At 54.2% G+C, this 15,596-nt stretch overlaps 1 long non-coding RNA gene across 1 annotated transcript; it reads left to right on the forward strand.

The window, feature by feature from the left end:
- Positions 1-3,818: 3,818 nt before the first annotated feature.
- On the forward strand, positions 3,819-8,062 carry LOC138985630 (uncharacterized). The gene is made up of 3 exons (XR_011462681.1): positions 3,819-4,286; positions 4,912-5,043; positions 7,648-8,062. It is a non-coding gene; the product is annotated as an uncharacterized lncRNA (long non-coding RNA).
- Positions 8,063-15,596: the final 7,534 nt, after the last annotated feature.

Below are 15,596 nucleotides of genomic sequence, written 5' to 3' on the forward strand. Positions count from 1 at the left end.
AGGGCCAGCACCCGGTGCCCGGTGCCCAGCTGGGCCTCAGAAGGCCCTGAGGGCAGCCGTAGGGGTCCTCCTGGCTGTGCATGGGGGTGGGGCTCCACGGGAGAGCCACCGGCCTTTAATTAAAGCCCCTAAATTGCTTCCCCAGCTGTTCAGTGGGTTTTCCATGTTGGAATGTTCCAGATGGAGTGAGCAATGCTGATTCAATTACCCTCTTCCTGTTCCTCTCAGTGGAGGAGATGGGGGTGGGGTGGGGCTGGGGGCTCTTCAAAGCCCTGGGTGTCCGGGAGGGGCTTGGAGCCGTCTGGGGAGGTGGCTGCTTCAAACTTGGGGGTGCTTTTCCCCAAGTACTTCTAGCCATGGTTGGTACTGGTTCCAGTGGGGTGAGGACAGCGTTCTCCACTCTGAGCCTTATAGGCACTGGAGACCCCGAGCAGACCCTGAGGGCCTGAATGGCTCCTGTATCAGGCTGGAGACCCAGATCCAGCCTTCCCATTGACCCCAAAATCCTTTTCTGTCATGCATCCTAATTCTAGATGGGGGGAGGAGCCCCTCAGTCCTGGCAACTTTTTTTTTTAATATTTATTTATTTGGCTGCATTGGCTCTTTAGTTGTGGTGTGTGAACTCTTAGTTGGGGCATGTGGGATCTAGTTCCCCGACCAGGGAACGAACCCGGGCCCCCTGCCTTGGGCACACGGAGTCTTAACCACTGAACCACCAGGGAGGTTCTAAGTGCTGGCAGCTTGACTTTCATCCTCTTGCCATCCATGGGGTCCCTTGTGCTCCTCCCCGGGGCTCTCTGGCTCTGAAGTTGCTTTCTCTCTTTCCTGCGTGTCTACATTATGCTCCCTGAGGAGAGGGACCACCTTCCAAAGTAACAGGAGAAGCACAGGGGTGGGGGCGGCAGGTGGCTCGAGTGGGAGGCAGACGGGAGGTCAGGAGACGGAGGGCTGGGTAAGGAAGCTGTGCCTGTGGAACAAGCCCTCCGTGGGTACAGAAGAGTGGAGAACAAGTGTGCAAATAAAACTTTGTACACCAGTGTTCGTGGCTGCTCTCTTCTCAAGAGCCAAAGGGTAGAATCAACTCGTGTCCACTGAGTGAAAGAATAAACAAACCATGGTCCATCCATAAGATGGAATACTATTTCACCATAAAATGACAAAGTAGTGACAAACCAACAACATTAGCACACTTGGAAAAACCTCAGTGAAGGAAGACAGTCACAAAGCGTCACGTATCTTATGATTGCAGGCATAGAAAGTTTCCAGAAGAGCAAGTCCATACACAGAGACAGGAAACAGATCAATGGTTTCTAGGGGCTCAGAGACTGGGGCGGGGCCTGGGGGTGAGCACTTAATGGGCGTGGTGGTGGCTGCACAACCCTGGCTCTGCTGTCGGGGAGGTGCCCTGTCCCCAGCCATGTGTCCCCTACCTGCGCCCCCAGCCCTCAGCTGAGATGGGGCCCTCCGCAGGTCTCTCTTCTCGAGCTGCTTGGTCCCCGAATGCTCAGCCCAGCTCTGCATTCCCAGGAGTCGCCTGGCCAGCCTAGGTTCCTCTCCCTGCCCCTTGGGCAGCAAGCTGTGGTGGGTGAGGGACTCACCTGCCTGTCTCCTGTCTCTCAGCTACACTGTCTGGTGCTGCCTGCCATCCAATGTCTGAAAAGCATGATTTTGCAGGGTTTTGTCCTGTTTTTCAGTTGTTTCAGGCAGAAGGGGAAATTCAGCCCCTGTTACTCTATCTCGGCCAGAAGCAGAGACCTTCACGTCAGAGAGAAAGAAGTGACTGTGTCATCCTGAAGAAAGAGACCAAACAGCCCTGGCTGGGCTCTGGACCTGCTGTCGCTGTGAATGGGACACGTCCCCTCCAAGGATCCCAGGATGGGCAGGGCTGACTCCCACGGACTTCCTGGGGCAAGTCTGACCACTCTGGCCCACGCTGGGACTGGCCGGAGGCGTGTGCCCACCACGGTGCCCACAGTCACTCACCCATCCCTCCTGCCTGCTCCGTCTGCATCTAAGACGCAAGGAGGGTCCTGACATCTAGAGGTGAAGGAGCCTTTGGGTCACGCTGCCCCTGTGGGGGGAGGGAGGAGGGGGATGTGGGCTCCCCGGGCCTCTGAGGGGCCAGCGTGCGCAGGCCTTGCCATCAGAGAGTCCAGCTCCGGGACGGACCCACGCAGACTGGCACCATGGGAGGTGGCTTCGAGTCCACACACCTTGTTACTCAGTTGCACTGAGCTGTGCGTGGCCCTTGACTGTCTCCACAGGCTCAGGGGGCCACTGAGGGCCTTGTGGGGCCAACACCACCTGGAAGTGGGGCGCAGTTCTGAGCAAGACATGCCCTGAAGAGGGGGCTGTCAGGTGGAGGGGCTCCAGGTTCTGGGAAGAGGGTCTTGGTGCTTCTTGTACAAGATGTGGGGGTGAGGGGCTGATGCTGGGTGGAAATGCACTGTCTAACACGCTGGGGGGCATGTCTGGCCCCCGTGGGCACGCTCTGCTCCTTAGAGTCTCAGGGACTACGGCACCTCTGGGGTCTCTGGTACTTCTGAAGGTCAGAGGGGTCTTCCCAACCTCGACGTGGCTCCAGAAACCGCCTGCAGGTTGCCGTTTCCTCTGACTTCCGTCTGGTTGTGGACATCTAGGACCTGCAATTAGATCCAGAGGTCCAGGCTGTGGACCAACTGTCTCAGATTGTGCCCTTGGGATTTTCATTCATGGAGGTGAATGGACTGGGTGATGACACAGAGAGGCCAATGCCATTAAAAGAACTTTTATTCATTTATTTATCTGTGGCCATGCTGTGCTGGCCTGTGGGATCCTATCTTCCCTGGTAAGGATGGAACCCCTGCAGTGGAAACATGGAGTCTTAACCACTGGACTGCTAGAGGAGTTCCATAAAATAATATTTTTATTACTTACATTTCCCAAGAGAGAAGGGGCATGCCGTGCCATGCCGGGCCACCTGGAGAAGCACTAGCGCTGGCCCAGGAGGAGGAAAGAGGCCAGGGAAGCTGAGATCACAGCCTTGGCTGGGGCTTCCCAGGCAAACACAGGATAAGGGGACAGCCCGGATGGGTGAGTGTGTTCTCGCAGAGGGGCTGACCCTCTTTGTCTGGTCCCTGGCTTGGGTGACTTCGGCAGGGGGAGGGGGTTGATATTGGCGTGGTGGGAGGATTGGAAGTGGAGGGGTTTACGATGTGGGCTCTGGGTCCAGGGCAGATATAAACAGCTGTGGCTGGCAGGTTGGCCCTGAGATTAATGGTGCCATGCAGACAAGCATGGAATCTAAGAAAACACAGTCAGAACATCAGCCTGTGTCCTTTTGTGCCAGAGCTGTCCCTTTGCAGCCCTGGTCCCTTGCTAGACCCTGGACTACAGCCCTCATGCTGGGCTTTTGTCTTTGATGTGAACTGTGCTCTGGGACATTTTGGATCTTGGGCCGCTGGAGCCTTGGGCTGGGCATGTGTCTGAGACACAGTGTCCACTGGCCAGGCACAGCAGCTCCTCATAGCTCGTCCCACCCCACCGCACCCTGCTCCCCTCGGAGACTCTTTGGTCAGCTGCCAGGGCAAGGGTGGCAAGCTGGCTTGGGGAGGAGAGATTTGCTCAGAACACTGGGTGGGGTTTGAAGGTGGACACGCTGGTGCAAGCCCAGGACAGCTCCTGGAGGCTGGCCAGTGTGTCGGGGTCCGGAGGCAGGGCACCACCCTTTGGACGAGGGCTGCCCGGCTGTATCTCCTGACAGCTAAGGGCAGAGCCTGGCTCTGAAGGCCTGGCTCACTGGGGCTCTGTCCATGATGGCCATCAGGAAGACCCATGAAAGCCAAGGAAACCCTCCAGGCGCGTATGGACTGCAGACCACTGACCTCGGGCATTGTCTCTGACCCCAAGCCTGCTGCCCTGAGACGGTCAGCACTGAGGAGACTCCTCTAAACTGATCCCCGGCACAGGCACTGCCCAGCCAGCCAGGGCCGTCAGACAAGAGGCTGGGGTCCCTTCTCCTGCTCAGAGCCAAGCTCCAGGCTTTGAGGCCGAGGAATTCCTGCTTAATCTGAGCCACATTGCCTGTGCTTTCTTGGAAGAGCTGAACCAAAACAGCCAGTCAACCAAGACAGTTAATGCAAAACCGTTGCCAGGATGATTTCGTACACCAGGGCGCCGAGCAAGGGAGAGTGGGGTGCAGTCAGGCCGGGGAGAACAATCAGAGATCTTGTTCTCCAGTCTCTCCCTCCAAGGGAGCCCGGCGGCTCTGAGCACCCAAGGAAGAGCCTCTGACCCGACAGCCGCCTGTGAGTCAGAACCTATCACCGGCTTCTGTCTGCCCCGGGGGAGGATGGGTATCTGATGGAAAGCCTGATGGTATCTGATGGAGAGGAGCAACCGCTGCGGGGAAGTCTGCCTCCCGTGGGAGAGGGGGAAGGAGGGAATGGCTGTTGCAGCAGGCCGACCCCTCCATCAACCACGCAGATTCTGAGGTGGGGGAAGCCTCCGGAAGCGGTCTCCACTCTGGTGGAGAGTGGGTGGCGGGAGCCCTCTTAGGCAGGGATGTTTGCTGCCTTCGCCGCCGCTGGTCCTGTCGGGTGTGAAGTGGGGAGAGGCTCAAAGGCCAGGACAAGCCTTGCTGGGGGCCCAGAGCCCTGGGCAAGACCTGCAGGAAGCAGGAGGAGAAAATCCAGGATTCCCTTCATGCCTAGGGAGTTCCGAGAACTCCTTGTGGGGGTTCAGAAAGAGCCCCAAAGCTGGGAGATTAGAAAGAACGGGACAGAAGGAAAGGACGCAGGTGACCGCTTGCATTTCCTGGGCACTCGCTCTGCACCAGGAATTGGCAGTTGTGAGTACTGAGAATGTGTTGAAAGTACTGAGTGCACTGCCAGAGTCGGGCAGATGCTCAACTGGCCCTATTTTATTTACCAGGTAATTTTATAGCTGAGCAAACCAAGGCCAAGAAGGAACACGAGTTACCGGCAGCTGGCCGAGCACACACCCCAGGACCGTCTGCCTGTGGCTCAGGCCCTGGACGCCCGTGTTGTGGGGTGAGGCGTTCAAGTAGGTACCAGTTTGGAGAAGAGGGGGAAGCAGACCCTCAGGGCTGGTCCTTGGTGGACAGGTATGGTAGTCAGAATTCTGAGATGGCCCCCATGGTCTCCAGTCCTTGGTGTGCACGTCCTGTAAGACCCCCCTCCCCCTAAGCATGCACCTGATGGATGTCATCCTTGTGACTTACTTGCTACTCAGTTATCTTTGAGTTCATCACAAGGAAGAGCGTTCTGGTTGGGCCTCGCCCATTCAGGTGTGGTTCATCTGGGTGATAAACACTCTGTCGAACTAGACAGAGGTGACGGTTTGCACAATACTGTGAATGCATTGAAAGTGAAAGTGAAGTCGCTCAGTCGTGTCCAACTCTTTGCGACCCCATGGACTGTAGCCTACCAGGCTTCTCTGTCCATGGGATTTTCCAGGCAAGAATACTGGAGTGGGGTGCCATTTCCTTCTCCAGGAGATCTTCCCGACCCAGGGATTGAACCCCAGTTTCCCGCATTGTAGGCAGACGCTGTACCATCTCAGCCACCAGGGATGCCGCTGAATTGTTCCCTTTAAGATGATTAATTTTATGTTATGTGAATTTCATTGCAATAAAAACCAAATAAGGGACTACCCTGGTGGTCCAGTGGGATTCCCAGGTGGCACTACTTGTAAAGAACCCACCTTTGACCCCTGGGTTGGGAAGATGCCCTGGAGGAGGGTATGGCAACCCACTCTAGTACCCTCGCCTGGAGAATCTCATGGACAGAGGAGACTGGCGGCCTATGGTCCATGGGGTTATTAAGAGTCTGATATGACTGAAGCGACTTAGCATGCACACGCTGGCGGTCCAGTGGTTGAGACTCCACACTCCCAAAGCAGGGGGCCTAGGTTTGATCCCTGGTCAGGGAACTGTTAACAGACCTTGCATGCTGCAACTAAGACCTGGTGCAGCCCTCCCCACCCCCCAAATAAAACACCACAGTACAAAGGGAGTGGCTTAGCATTGGCTACCGAGATAAAGACCCCAGACCGGGTGACTTAAACAATGGACACATTTCTCAGCATTCCAGAGGCTGGAAGGCCAAGGCCAAGGTACCCACAGATCTGGTGTCTGGCCTGCAGACAGTCTCGGTGTCCTCACTTGTGGAGGGCAGAGGGAGCAGGCAACACTAGCATCTCTTCTCATAAGGGCACGATCCCACCCTCAAGACCTAGTTACCCCAAAGGCTCCACCTCCTAATACCATCACCTGGGGAGGTTAGGATTGCAACAGGAACTTTGTGGGGACACACAGTCCATAACAGTGGGTCTAGGAGGGAGTTACAGAAGAAATCAGAGAGAGTCCCCTTGCTGGCCTGGAAGAGAGCCAACAGTACATGGCAATGGGTCTGTGAAGGCCACCTGCAAAGGAGTTGCCTGCCTCCAGTGCTGAGGGTCCCAGCCGGCAGCCAGCAAGAAAACGGGGCCTCCATCTTACAGATGCAATGAAACATCAGCAGCCATGGAGCTTGGGAGGGGTGCCTGGATCTCAGGTGGCCCCTGCCCACCATCCTGGCTGATCCCAAGCTAAGCTCCAGGGGGCTAAGCTCCAGCGTGCCAAGCTCCACACTGGGCCAAGTTGCTAAATTTGTGGTCATTTGTTGGTCAGCATAGAAAACTTAACACGACAGAGTGGCCAGTGAGAAAGAAAGTTCTGGAAGAGAGGAGCAGGGCTCAGACGGGGTTCTGCCCTCACTTTCTGGACGACAAGGTGTGGGGGAGACTCTGGAAGCCACGGGGCCATGACTCATTTCTGCCCGGGGGCCCCCACGGGTGGGCAAACCCCACTTCAGGTCACCTATCCTACTCCCCCTCCCCAAAGGACTGGGAAGCCTGGCGCCACTCTGGGTGAGACCCCGTGGGGTACCGTCTGGTTTCTATTAAGTATCATAAGCTCACTTTTAATTCCCGCCAGAAGCAAGCATTTAGTCCCTGTCCTGTTGTAAACACAGATGCTCTGGGACATGGGTCCCTGGGTCACGGGGAAGATGTGCAGGTCTATTCCAAGTCCCCAGCTGCACCGCAGAGCCGCTGGGCTGGAGGACAGCTCCAGGAGTGGTAGGAGAGCCAGGGGTAGAAAATCCCGAACCTGATGCCAACACCCTGGGCTCCTGCCTGTGGCTGCATCAAGCCGGGGCTGGCGGACAGTGATGGGAGTGGCCTGTGTCCTCTCCAGGCAGCGGCTGGGAGGGGTTGTGTAAGGGTGTGTGTTGCCGCCGGGAACTTCCCTGGGGACCTTTCTAGTCCTGAGACATGCTTTGGCGTGCTTCAGGCAGACCTCACTCTTCGGTCGTCCAAGGGACTCCCCCTCACAATCCTCCCACAGCCCTGGACGTGAGCGGAGTGGGAAATCGAGACTTTTCCCAGAGGGAGGCTCCTGCCTCAGCAGACAGGAAAGCGAGGAGTCCCCAGGTGTTTCCCTGCCCAAGGGAGTCTGTGGTGGCTTGAATAGCATTCCCCCGAGTCCATGTCCACCCAGAGCCTGTGGCTGTGACCTTATTTAAAAATATGGTTGTTGCAGACGCAATTATTTAAGGATCTTGATATGAGAGCCTCCTGGGTCCATATGATTCATGTCCTTTTAAGTGGTGAGGACACAGAGAGACACCCAGAGAGGATGGCCATGTCGTGAGTGGGGCAGAGACAGCAGGGAGGCTGAGAAACCCCAAGAACGCCTGGTGACACCAGAGGCTGAAGACACAGCAAGGACTCCCCAGCCACCACCCCAGCCTCCAGAGGGAGCCCAGCCCCGCGACACCTGGGTTTCAGGCTTCCCGCCTCCTCGCAGGTAAGAGAATAGATCTCTATTATTTAAAAACATTTTTTTTTAATTTACTTACTTGGAGATTTCCCTGGTGGTGCAGTGGTTAGGAATCTGCCTGCCAACGCAGGAGACATGGGTTTGAGCCCTGGTCTGGGAAGATCCCACATGCCGTGGGGCAGCTAAGCCTGTGCACCGCAACCACTGAGACTGTGCTCTGGAGCCCGGGAACCACACGACGGAAACCTGGCACTCTGCACCTGGAGAAGCCGCTGCAATGAGAAGCCTGCACACTGCGGCTGGAGAGCGGCCCCCACAGCTCAAGAAGGTCTGGGTTGGGCAACCAAGAGCCAGTGCAGCCAAAAATAAATAAGTAAATAAATAAAAATTTTTAAAGTTATTTTATTTACTTATTTTGGCCATGCTATGCAGCATGTGGGATCTTAGCTGCCCGACCAGGGATTGAACCCGCACCCCCTGCAGTGGGAGCTCGGAGTCTTAACCTGGACCCCCAGGGAGGTCCCTGTCAGCTCTTTCTAACGCTGGGCTGGGGTTCTGCCTCACCCCTCCCCAGAGCCCCCTTGCTGACACAAAGACGCGGGCTTGGCCATCCTGTCTAGGCCCGGTCGCAAGTCTCAATCACGGGCTCTCGCCTGCAGCCTCTGGGGCCCTCTTGCCTCGTACCAACCAAAGATGAGTCCTCGAGGGAAGAGCCATGTCTCATCCTGGCTCCGTGTGGGCCTGGCCCCGACTCCGTGTGTGCCCCGTGGACCCCCGACCTGTGTTTCCCTCCCATAAAGAGGGAAGAAAAAGGCCCAGGGGCAGGGAGCCCTGGGGAAGAAGGGTTCAGGGGGGCAGCTGCTGGTCAGCAACACAGCCACTGCCAGAAGGCCCCTCTCCGTGGGCTCCATGGACAGAGACCCTCAGAGCAGCCCCCTGGGTTGGACTTCCTCCCAAGAGCTGCTCACGTGGAAAGCCCTAAGGAAAGGGAGGCCCTCGTGGGGCTGCAGCAGCCCGGGTCTCTGTCCCGGTGACCGTCCATGCCTTGATGCCATCTTCCCTGTGGCTGCCCCACTGGCCTCTTCTCTCTCCTCCAGGGAAAGCCTGACTCCAGTCACCACAGCGGGCGGGTCTGCCTGCTTCCAGCCTGAAGCTTAGGGGAGACACCTTGGTGACCATGTGATTACTGGCACCGATGTCCTGATGACGATGGTGTGACCTTAACTGCTGGTTACTGGATTTTTCATGCCCATCATGGTGACATGGCTGACAGGCCCTCCACAGAATTTGCCTGTGGCCCCTCCTGCATTCACATCCTGACATGATTTGTGGGTGTGTCCCCTGCCTCGTGGGGCCGAGGGATGCCAGGAGAAGGAGGGTGACTCCAGCACCCCTCCCCCCATTCCAGAAAAAAAAAAAAAATCAAAGCCGAATCCCGCTCTGAGAGCTAGAGAGAGGCAAAGTTGTGTCTTGCCGGGGACCAGGTGTGGGCTTTTAAATCACACCCGAAGCCCCTCGAGTCGACTCTACTTCCTGTCTGCACAGTCTCTCTTGTTCTCTCTCTTTCCTTCTTTTGGAGGGGTGGGCAGGGAGTCCCTGCCTCTCAGCTCCACATTCATGTGGCTTTGAATCAAGAAGACAAGCACAGATCTGTCCGGCTTCCTCTTAGAGGGTCTGGTTCCCTGAAGCCCCCTCAGTCCGAACGGCAGGTGGAGAAGCCGAGGACAGGGGCGCAGGGTCACATGTCTGACCTGATGGGCAGGGCACCTCCTTGCCCTGGAGGAAGCGCAGGGCACAGACTGACCTCGTGCTCTGTCGTGGGTGCAGATGGGGGGAGTGGCACCGAGTCTCGGGGAGTGAACGCACGCCTCTTCCCCGCTGTGCGCTGATTTTCCAGGACTTTGTAGCTGCCTTGCCGCCAGTGCTCCTGAGCCCTTGTTTCACATGTGTCTTGGCCCTCAGGGCCTCTGGACCCTGCTCCTCTCTCCTAGGGCCAGGGAAAGGAAAAAGAAACTATCTGACTCTTCGAGACCCCATGGACTATAGCCTGCCAGGCTCCTCTGTCCATGGGATTCTCCAGGTAAGAATACTGGGGTGGGTAGTCCTTTCCCTCTCCAGGGATCTTCCCAACCCAGGGATCGAACTCGGGTCTCCTGTATTGCTGACAAATTCTTTACCATCTGAGCTGCCAGGGAAGGACTTTTTACTCTAACCCTGCCAGGGAGAGCTCCTGGAGAGAGGCGACTGACTGGACAGTGGCCATATCAACAGGGTCTGCCAGGGCCAAGGCAGGCCCTCCCGCTGGTGCCAGTGCCCGGGACCCCCTGCCCGCCCTCTGCTCTGCGTCTCTGCATCTCAGTGCGGAGGGGGTTTCAGTCATCTTGGGGCAGGTGGACCGTGGCTCGCGCACAGCACAGCACGGCTCTGCTTGGTCATCAGTATGGAGGGCAGAAGGACGAGGCAGGACCAGGGGGCAAAGGGAAGACAGTCATTCTGGGCGGTGTCCCGGGCCACCAGACAGGATGGGAGACTCTAGACACCCCGTACTCCCACCCACCCCGGCCTAGCTGCTTCAGCTGCAGCTTGGATATACCCGAGGAGGCCTTGTTGGCTGTTGTTTTCACAGAGAACCTTGATTTTGATCATTCCTTAAGCATGTGCCAGGGGTGAACCACATACCAGGCCACGTGCCAGGCTCTGGAGGTGCCTTTTGAGCAGAAGCAGCCCCGGCCTGGCAGAGGACGGGATCTGTCTGTTAGGCAGACAGACGATAAACAGTCACCCCGGCATCCACAGTCCAAAGTGCCAGGAAGCAGGGACTGGAGGCGGGGGTGTGTGGTCCTCTCAGCTGTCCCTGCATCCTGTGAGGATGTCCCCTCCAGGGTGAAGCCTCCGCAGATGGGATTCAGTTAAGGAGCAGGGAGTGACCTGTGGCCCAGTGTTGTCAATGGGGTCTTAAGAGAAGGAGCCAGGAGGGTCAGAGTGAGAGGAGGGGTGAGGGCGGAAGCTAAGGTCTGACTGCTGCAAGGAAGGGGCCTAGAGTCAAGGGACACAGGGACTCACGAAGCCAGAAAGTGGAGGGAATGGATTCTCCTCTAGAGTCCTCAGCAAGAACCAGCCCTGTGGACACTTCGATTTTAGACTTCTGTCCTCCAAAACCATAAGAGAAATATGCATTTGTTATAGCAGCTGCATGCTGCATGCTCAGTCACTTCAGTCGTGTCCAACTCTTTGAGACCCCATGGACTGTAGCCCACCAGGCTCCTCTGTCCAGAGAATTCTCCCATTCTCTGGAGTGGGTTGCCGTGCCCTCCTCCAGGGGATCTTCCTGCTAGCAAGAGGAAGCAAATATTAATATAAGGACTCAGTGATGTTCCCCTGAGAGGTGATTTTTCGGGTTGAGACCTAAGAAATGAGAGGAGTAATGGGCAGAAAGCAGACGTGGGGTTTTCTGGCCGAGGGAACGGCATGTGCGAAGGTCCTGAGCTGAGACTCTTAGGACAGCAGTTCTCAAACTTTCTGGTTTCAGACTCCTTTTTTTTCCATTAAAAAAAATCTATTCATTTTTTTTCAAGACTCCTTTTGCACTCTTAAGAATTATTGAATCCCTGGTCGGGGAGCTAAGATCCTACATGCCTTGCAGCCAAAAAATCAAAACATAAAACAGAAGCGATATTGTAACAAATTTAATAAAGACTAAAAATGGTCTACATAAAAAAAAATCTTCAAAAAAAATTGAAGACCCCAAAGGGCTTTTGTTCATGTGTGGAGTAAAACCAGGGCTGGTTAGGTAATTTCTGGAGCCTGGTGCAAAATGAAAATGTGGGATCCTTTTTTGTTTTTTTCAAAAGTAGGAATAAAGTGCCATTAAAGGTACTAAAATATTTAGAAAGCTTTCCCTTCTTTTCCACAATCTCTTTCTCTCAGGCTCATACGCATGTACTCAAAAGTGTCATGGTGATTTTATTTGCTGTTTAATGTCATTCTAAGTAAAGAAAAAAATTAAAATTTAAACATTAGGATGACTTTTACCATCTGTCTTTGTATCCTGCAGTGAACTGGTATGCAGAATCACTGAAATTAGATTTGTGTTGTTCAGCTTGTCCCCAGAGGGAGCCTGGAGCAGGTCAGACACAAAGGCTGGGCAGGATCAGGAGTCTGGAAGGAGCAAGAGGCGTAGGGCTGGCCCAAGGCAACACTTCCTGGGTCAAGGACCCTCACAGGGTCCCCTACACCCCACCCTGATGGGTCTCTCCAGCTGAGGTAGGAGATTCCTCTGCTGTGGACAGATACTCCAAAAGAACAGGAACAAGAGAGGAGCTGAGCCCTGCCCAGGTAAAAGATTGCTGTTGTTCAGTCGCTCAGTCATGTCCGACTCTTTGCTACCCCATGGACTGCAGCATGCCAGGCTTCCCTGTCCTTCACCATCTCCCGGAGTTTGCTCAAACTCACGTCTGTTGATTCAGTGATGCCATCCAACCACCTCATCCTCTGTTGTCCCCTCTTCCTGCCTTCAATCTTTCCCAGCATCAGGGTCTTATCCAATGAGTCAGTTCTTCGCATCAGTTGGCCAAAGTATTGGAGCTTCAGCCTCAGCATCAGTCCTTCCAGTGAATATTCAGGACTGATCTCCTTTAGGATGGACTGGTTTGATGTCCTTGCCATCCAAGGGACTCTCAAGAGTCTTCTCCAATACCACAGTTCAAAAGCAACAATTCTTCAGCACTCAGCTTTTTTTATGGTCCAACTCTCACATCCACACATGACTACTGGAAAAACCAGATAACAGGTAGAGACCACATAGTCCTCCTTGAAGTCAAGGAGACCTTCCCAACTACACATGAGCAGAAAGGCTCCATGTAGATAGTACTCAGTGTCCAGCTCTTTTTGGCCCCGTGGACTGTAGCCCACCAGGCTCCTCTGTCCATGGAATTCTCTGAGCAAGAATCTGGAGTGGATTGCCATTTCCTCCTCCAGGGGATCTTCTCACCCCAGGGATCAAACTCATGTCTCCTGCATCTCCTGCATTGGCAGGCAGGTTCTTTACCACTGAGCCTCCTAGGAAGCCCAGAAAGGCTCCTCGGAGGTCAGAAGGGAGGAGGTGCTGCCTCATGGTAAGTGATACCAACCAGAGTCACTAGCTGGACCAGTGCATAAACTGAGGCTGCAGCAGCTTCTCTGCAAAACCCCAGGGTGTGGAGCTCAGTGGGACCATATGTCTCTTCCCCTCTCATCTGAATGCTTCCACTGACTTCCTTTCCTAAATTGTATTCACCTGTGCAAATATTTGTGGTTGGCCCAGCCTACCTCCCGGTCCTTCCTGGCTGCCCTCGGTGGCTGCCTGAGTCGAGCTGCGCTCTGGAGGGCAGCATGTTTCACAAACACTGCCCGTTCAGGTCTTTGCCTCTCCCCAGGGACATGCACCATTTATTTCTGCCTACAAAGCGTGCACACACAGGTCCTACTTTAAAAGCGGTCAAGAACAATACAGCTGTGCAATCATGGAGCTATTGCAGTTGGAAGCTGCAATTCATGGTCAGTCAGGAGAACATGTGGGCTTCCCCGATGGCCCAGTGGTAAAGAACCTGCCTGCCAATTCAGGAGACGCAGGAGACCTGGGTTCGATCCCAGGGTAGGGAAGATCCCTTGGTGGAGAAAATGGCAACCCACTCCAGGATTCTTGCCTAGAAAAGCCCATGACAGAGGAGCCTGGCGGGCTACAGTCCATGGGGTCACAAGAGTTGGTCAGGACTTAGCGGCTGAACACACACACATGACAATGCCTCCATTTGCTAGCCAAGAGCTCCCAGGCACTCAGTCACCTGCCAGTTTGACTCCGTGTTCTCTCTGTGATGCTGCTCACTTGCTTCTAGGGTTCAGACCCCAGAAAAATGGCAGAGCACACCACCATACGTGGGATTCCCCAAGCTCTCCCAGACTGAAGATGCTTAACCCTTCCTGCCCTGGAAGTTAACTGCACTGGAACCTGGTTCAGTGGAGATAAAATATTTTATCTGTTGTTTGTAGGTGCCTGTGCTGGGCGGAGAGTCCCGGGCTCTGGGGTTTGTCTCCCCAGCTCTGATCCCAGGCTACAGGCAGCTCATCCATGTGCACCTTGGATGCTCAGACAGAAAAATCAATGGTTTTGCTCTGCTGACAAAAATGCTCCTGACAACTCAAATGTAGGAGACCATTAAAATACCACAGACACAATTATTTACTATGAAGATGTAGCTATTGATTTAACAGTTATAAGAATGAAATGCAGGAAAACAAGAGACAGCTGGAGGTAGCAGACTTTCCCCAGGGGTGGCCCCGGGGGTGTGGCAGCTTAGGTGGGGGAGAGTTGAGCTTTTTTTTTTTTTACATTTGAAAAACTTTTTATTATGAACTAATTTCAGACTTACAGAAGACTTGCAGAGATTACTCAGGGGGTTCCCATGTCATCTGCCACCCAGCTTTTTCCTCCTGATGTTGACATCTTGTTTGACTGAGTACAATGACCAAGAAACCATTATGGACATCGCACATGTCAGTGGCTATGGACTGTGTTCAAATGTCATCAGCTTTGCTCCTAATGTCCTTTCTCTGTCCCAGGGCTCCACGTTGCTTTTAATTGTCATGTCTCCTTCTCTGGTCGGTGACAGTTTTGCAGTCTCTCCTTTCCCTTTGTGACCTTGATCTTTTTTTTTTTTTTTTAATTTATTTTATTTTTGGCTGTGTTGAGTCTTAGTTGCGGCATGTGGAATCTTCCTTGCGGGGCAAGGGCTTCTCTTTAGTTGAGGTACGCAGGCTCAGTAGTTGAGGCACTTAGGCTTAGTTGCCCCAAGGCATGCGGGATCTTAGTTCCCAGTGTCTTGCGCTGGAAAAGTGAAAGTGAAACTGAGAGTCACTCAGTCAAGTCCGACTCTGAGACGCCATGGACTGTAGCCCACCACGCTCTCCTCTATCTAAGGGATTCTCCAGGCAAGACTACTGGAGTGGGTTGCCACGCCCTCTTCCAGGGGATCTTCCCGACCTAGGGATCAAACCTGCATTTCTTACATCTGCTGCATTGGAAGGTGGGTTTTTAATCACTGGACTACCAGGGCAGTTGTGTGACCTTGATCCTTTTAAAGAACAGTGTTCTTAGGTTTTGTAACAAGTCCCTCAAGTTGGTTTTGTCCAATGCACTCTCACGGTTGGATAGAAGTTCTGGATTTAGGTTAAGAATTTCTCAGGGGAGGTGATCTTTAGGGTATCCCTTCATGGGCTCCTTGGGTCTTGTTCCGGGCACTGTGAACCTTTGTCCCCTAGTTAAGGTGGTCTCTGCCCCATAAAGTGACTATTTCTCCCTCGGCAATGAATATAAATTGAGGGAGGTACCTTGGAATCATACACTTATTTTGTTTCTCACACTTTTACCCACTCATGGTAGCGATGCACTGAGCGTTCGGTTCGAATTCCAGACATTCTCTGAACATCCTTTCCCTGTCCTCTGCAGAATTAAACTCAAGCTTCCAAAGGTCTGCAGACGAAGTCTGTCTAAAGTCCATTATGCGTTTAGACCTGCAGACCCAGGAAAACTGTCACCAAGTGGGCATATCAAGGTGACACAATTACACAGGCGGTTCGAACAGGCCACTCTATCCCCTGCTCCCAGGAGAGAAATGACCTGCAGGCTCTGCCCCCGTCTTAGGTTCTGGTCACAAGCGTGACTTTAGGGCTAGATCAAAAGGCGCCTGCGTTTTCAAGCCCATGTCGCTGCCACCAGCATGTCATTTTTGTCAAGGAA

The sequence above is a fragment of the Bos mutus genome, chromosome 25 (genome assembly GCF_027580195.1).
Source record: "Bos mutus isolate GX-2022 chromosome 25, NWIPB_WYAK_1.1, whole genome shotgun sequence".
Taxonomy (NCBI): Eukaryota; Metazoa; Chordata; class Mammalia; order Artiodactyla; family Bovidae; genus Bos; species Bos mutus.